Consider the following 6,000-nt stretch of genomic DNA (forward strand, 5'->3'; position numbering starts at 1 on the left):
GGCTTGGACAGCTGTATAGACGAAGGTGCTAATCACCAAGATAGGAAATAAGGTATATGTGAGTGGAGGGAGATATGTGAGGAGGGAAGACGGTGGGAAGAAAGACAATTTAATTTTGGATATGTTGAAATAGAGGTGCATGAGAGTTATTCAGTTAGATTATATGGGAAGCAGTTGGATGATGAGATGTAAATAATGCTTGTTAAAGAGTGTACTCAAAAACAGTTTGAAAGGTACTGACCCAGGAGATATGGCCATTTAAAACTGGTTAGAAGGAGCAGCCAGAGGGAGAAGAGAAATAACCAGGGGGACATAACAAATCAAGAGACAAAATTATTCTAAGCAAGATGGAGAGATTAAGGATGTCTGGTATTCTAAAGAGGGCAAACTTTAGGAGAGCTGAAAAGAATGCATTGAATCTGGACGACAATAAGTAACTGGTGATCAGTGTGAAAAAAATTGTTTCAGGATGCTACCTGAAGGAAAAGTTCAGACCATAGCGCTCTGAAGAGGACTGGGAGATGAAGTAGCTGTTTTTGACCACTTTCCTCTATTTCACTGTGAAGGACAAGGAAAAAGTAGCTTAGAAATTGGGAGTAGGCAGGTTTGGGAAAGGTGGTTGTTTTTCACTTATGGAAGAAATGAAGCAAGTTCATGTGCTATGAAGAATCAGTAGAGAAGGATGAATATGAAGAAAAGAGAAGGAATATTAATGGAGCAAGGACCATGAGGATGGAGTAGAGGATGGGAATTCAGATAAATGGATGAGTAATGGACAAGGAAGTTGCCCTGATAGCTTGCTTGCTTGCTTGCTTCCTTCCTTCCTTCCTTTTCTTTCTTTTCTTTTCTTTTTCTTTCTTTCTTTCTTTCTTTCTTTCTTTCTTTCTTTCTTTCTTTCTTTCTTTCTTTCTTTCTTTCTTTCTTTCTTTCTTTCTTTCTTTCTTTCTTTTTCCCTCTCTCTCTTTCTTTCTTTCTTTCTTTCTTTTTCCCTCTCTCTCTTTCTTTCTTTCCTCCTTCCTTCCTTCCTTCTTTTCTTCTTTCTTTCTTTCCTTCTCTCTCTCTCTCTCTCTCTTTCTTTCTTTCTTTCTTTCTTTCTTTCTTTCTTTCTTTCTTTCTTTCTTTCTTTCTTTCTTTCTTCTTGTCTTTTTGCCTTTTCTAGGGCCACTCCTGCAGCATATGGAGGTTCCAAGGCTAGGGGTCTAATTGGAGCTGTAGCCGCCAGCCTACGCCACAGCCACAGCAACTCAGGGATCCGAGCCGTGTCTGCAACCTACACCACAGCTCGCAGCAATGCCGGATCCCTAACCCACTAAGCAAGGCCAGGGATCGAACCCGCAACCTCATGGTTCCTAGTTGGATTCGTTAACCACTGCACCACGACGGGAACCCCTATAACCATTTTTAAGAGTATAGTTCAGTGGTATTAAATATACTCATAATGTTGTAGAATATCACCACCATCCATCTCCATAGTTCTTTTCATCTTGTAAAACAGAAACTCTAAAACCACTAAACTGTAACTCCCTATTCTCCATTCCTTCCAGCCCTTGGCAGCCATTCTACTTTCAGTCTCTATGACTTTGACCACTCTAAGAATCTCATATAAATGGAATCATTACAGTATTTGACTTTTGGTAATTGGCTTATTTCACTTAGCATAATATTCTCAATGTTCATCCATGTTATAGCATCTCAGAATCTCCTTCCTTTTAAAGGTTAAAACATGTTTATCACATTTTGCTTTATGGACACTTGAGTTGCTTTCACATTTTAGCTACTGTCAATAATGCTGCTATGGATGTAGGTGTACAAATATCTCATTGAGACCTTGACTTCAGTTCTTTTGGGTGTATATCTAGAAGTGGAATTGCTGGGTCTTATGCTAATTCTATTAATATTTTGAGGAACTGCCATACTGTTTTTCACAGTAGTTGTACTATGTTACATTCTTATCACAAGCGTTCCTATTTCCTGGCCAGTACTTGTAATTTTCTGCTGTTCTGATAGTAGCTACCCTAATGGATATGAGGTGTTTTGATTTATGTTTCACTAATGATTAGCAATATTAAGCACCTTTTCTTTTTATTGGCCATTTGTATATATTCTTTGGAGAAATGTCTATTCAAATCTTTTTCCCATTCATTTTTTTTAATTAAAAACATTTTTTAAAAATTTTTTTGTCTTTTTAGGGCCGTACCCACGACATATGGAGTTCCCAGGATAGGGGCCTAATCAGAGCTACAGCTGCCAGCCTACACCACAGCCCCAGCAACACAGGATCCGAGCCACATCTGCGACCCTCACCACAGCTCAGGGCAATGCTGGGCCCTTAACCCACTGAGCAAGGCCAGGGATCGAACCCACAACCTCATGGTTCCTAGTCGGATTTGTTTCCACTGCACCACAACAGGAACTCCCCCTTTTCTCATTTTTGAATTGGGTTTTGTTGTAGAGTTTTAGGAGTTCACTGTATATTCAGAATATTAAGCCCTAATGAAATGTTTGCTCATATCTGCTCCCATTCTGTGGGTTGCCTTTTTATTATTTTGATATCTTTTGATGCATAACACTGAAAAATTTTCAAGTCCAATCTGTCTTTTTTTCTTGTTGTTGCCTGTGACTTTGGTGTTATAGCCAAGAAATCATTGCCAAATCCAGTGTCATGAAGCTTTCTTCTAAGAGTCCTATTTTAACTCATTTTAAGTTAATTTTATATGGTGTTAGTTTAGGGGTCTGCCTTCATTCTCTTGCATGTGGATGCCCAGTTTTCGAAGCACTGCTTATTGAAAGAATATCTTTTCCACTTCGAATGGCCTTTGCGCCCTTGTCAAAAATCATTTGACCATATATGTGATGATTTATTTCTGGGTTCTATATTCTAGTCCATTGATCTATATGTTTGTCATTATGCCACTGCCACAATGTTTTGTTTAGTATAGCTTTGTAGTAAGTTTTGAAATCAGAAGGTGTGACTCCTCCAACTATGTTTTTCTTTTTCAAAATGATTTTGGTTTTCAGGGTCCCTTAAAGTTCCATGTGAATTTTAGGATGGGTTTATCTATTTCTGAAAAAACTTCATGGGATTTTGACAGAGATTATTTTGAATCTATAGATTGCATTGGGTAGTATTAACATCTTAAGGAGATCAAGTCTTTCAATCCATGACTATGGAATGTGTTTCCATCTATTTCTGTCATCTCTAATTTCTTTCAGCCTTGTTTTGTAGTTTTCATCATATAAGCACGTCTTCAGTTACTAAGTAAGTATTTTTGATGTTATTGTAACTGGAATTGTTTTTGTAATTTCCTTTTCAGATTGTTCATTGTTAGTGTATAGAAATGCAACCGAATTTTGTGTGTTGACCTTGTATCCTGCTATTTTGCTGAATTTATTTATTGGCTCTAACAATTGTGTGTATGTGTGATCTTCAGGGTTTTCTGGATATAAGGTTATATCATCTGTGGACCGAGATCATTTTACTCCTTTCTTTCCAATTTGGATGCCTTCCATTCATTTTTCTTGCCCAGTTTCTCTGGCTAGAACTTACAGAATCATGCTGAATAGAAGTGGTAAAAGTGGGCGTCCTTGTCTTGTTCCTGATCCTTGAGGAAAAGCTTTCAGTCTTTTACCATTATAATGTTTGTTATGCATTTTTCATATATTGGCTTTTATTGTGTTTTGGTAATTCCTTCTATTCCTAGTCTGTTGAGTGTTTTCATTATGAAAAAATGTTGAATTTTCTCAAAAGTTTTGTTTTTTTTGTTTTTTGCTTTTTTTTGCATCAGTGGAGATGATCATATGGTTAATGTGGTGTGTTACATTGATTACATTTCAGATATCTAAACCATCCCTACATTCCTGGATGAAATTCCTTTTGGTCTGTCATTAGGTGCATAAGTGTTTGTAATCGTTTTATCTTCTTGATGTATTGAACCTTTTATTAATATATGATGTCCTTCTTTGTCTCTTCATATAATGTCTTCTTTGTCTCAAAGTTTTCTTTGGAAAGTTTTTATTATTTTTTTTTCAGATTAAATTGTTTATTTCTACCAGGTATTCATTGTGTCTAAAACCAAGACTTTTCACATGGGTTAGAGGGTAATTTTCTTTTCTTTTTTTTTATATAATTTTTTTATTTTCCCACTGTACAGCAAGGGGGTCAGGTTATCCTTACATTACAATTACATTTTTTCCCCCACCCTTGGAAACTTTTTAGATTAAATCTATTTTGTCTGGAGTTTGCATTGTGGTTCGGTGGGTTAAGAACCCAACATAGTGTCTGTGAGGAAGCAGGTTCAATCTCTGGCCTTGATCAGTGGATTAAGCAAGTTTCATGTAGTGTACAGGTATAGTTTGGATCCATCATCGGTGTGGCTGTGGTGTAGGCCAGCAGCTAGAGGTCCAATTTGACCCCTAACCTGGGAATATCTGTAGCCCATAGGTGTGGCTATAAAAATAAAAAGGAAAGGAGTTCCTGCTGTGGCACAACAGGATCAGTGGCATCTTGGGAGTGACGAGACACAGGTTCAGTCCCTGGCCTGGCACAGTGGGTTAAGGATCCAGTGTTACTGCAGCTGCGGCTTAGGTCGCAACTGCACCTGGATCTGATCCCTGGCCTAAGGACTTCAGGGGCAGCAGGGCAGCCAATAAAGAAAAAGAAAAAAAAAAAAAAAAGATGAAGTCTATTTTGTCTAGCATTTGTACTGCCACCCCGTTCTCTTCTGGTTACTGTATACATGGAATGTCTTTTTCCATTTTTTTTATTTTCAATACATTTGAGTCATTGGATCTCAAGTGAATCTCTTAGAAACGGCATATGGTTGGATCATGTACTTTTATGCATTCCGTCAGTCTCTGTCTTATGATTGAAGAGTTTAACCCACTTACATTCAAAGTAATTCTTGTTAAGAAGGGACTTATTTTTGTCATTTTGTTTTCTTTTTTTTTTTTTTTTTTTTTTTAAAAAACGATGGTTAGATGCCACGAAGTAGGTGGCAATGCCTTAACCGTATGCGTGTTGTTAGGCCCGAGGGCCTCTTCCATCCTTGTCAAGGGGAGTGCTAACCTTCTCTCCTTTCATACAACACTCATTTTGTTTTCTATATGCCTAGAGCTTTTTGTTTTGTTTTGTTTTGTTTTTGTCCCTCATTTCCTGCATTACTATTTCCTTTTGTATTTAGTTGATTTTTTTTTTTTTTTTTGGTAATGTAATGTAAATTCCTTTCTCCTTTACTTTGATGTGTACTCAATCACTTTTTCTTCGTGGTTACCATGAGGGTTACATTTAACATCCTAAAGTTATAACACTCTAATTTGAATTTACACCACCTTCATTCAGTAACACAAAAACTCTTGATTTCTTGTAGCTCCATCCCCACACCTTCCAGTTGTTGAGGTCACAAATCTACATTATTGTGTACTCCAGGGACAATATGTTCTCTTTCTTTAGTACTTTCCACATCATTACAATCAGGGTCTCAATGAGGACTTGTTGAATTGACTTAACAATTTTAAGAGATCTTATCACAAGGAAATAAGTCAACTTATAATGTTAACACATTGTTTATATCACTTCTGTAAGTGCTAAAGAAAAGGCATAGTCTTTTCTTTAAATGAGTTTGTATTCCAGCATCTGCCAGCTTTTTCTATCCTTGCCATTTAAACTCATTTTCTCTTGTTTTCTCTGTGCTTATGGAAGATGGAAAACAGCTGGTTAACATCTAATGCTTGTTAGATGCCTTCTTAACAATAATCCTTTAGGAGTTCCTATCATGGTGCAATGGTTAACGAATCCAACTAGGAACCATGAGGTTTCAGGTTCGATCCCTGGCCTTGCTCAGTGGGTTAAGCATCTGGCGTTGCTGTGGCTGTGGTGTAGGCCGGCGGCTACAGCTCCAATTAGACCCCTAGACTGGGAACCTCCATATGCCTCGGAAGCGGCCCAAGAAAAGGCAAAAAGAACCCCCCCCCCAAAAAAAAGAAAAATAAATAATTAATCCT

At 37.5% G+C, this 6,000-nt stretch overlaps 1 non-coding gene across 1 annotated transcript; it reads right to left on the minus strand.

Annotated features, from left to right (window-relative positions):
• Nucleotides 1-4,961: 4,961 nt before the first annotated feature.
• LOC146401684 (U6atac minor spliceosomal RNA) lies at nucleotides 4,962-5,087 on the minus strand. The gene has a single exon (XR_014811740.1). It is a non-coding gene; the product is annotated as a U6atac minor spliceosomal RNA (small nuclear RNA).
• Between the last annotated feature and the right edge of the window lie 913 nt (nucleotides 5,088-6,000).

This window comes from Sus scrofa, chromosome 7 (assembly GCF_054392235.1).
Source record: "Sus scrofa isolate SSC_HxYL_T2T_F1_AM1 chromosome 7, Sscrofa_HxYL_maternal_Yorkshire_Landrace_v2.0, whole genome shotgun sequence".
Classification (NCBI taxonomy): domain Eukaryota; kingdom Metazoa; phylum Chordata; class Mammalia; order Artiodactyla; family Suidae; genus Sus; species Sus scrofa.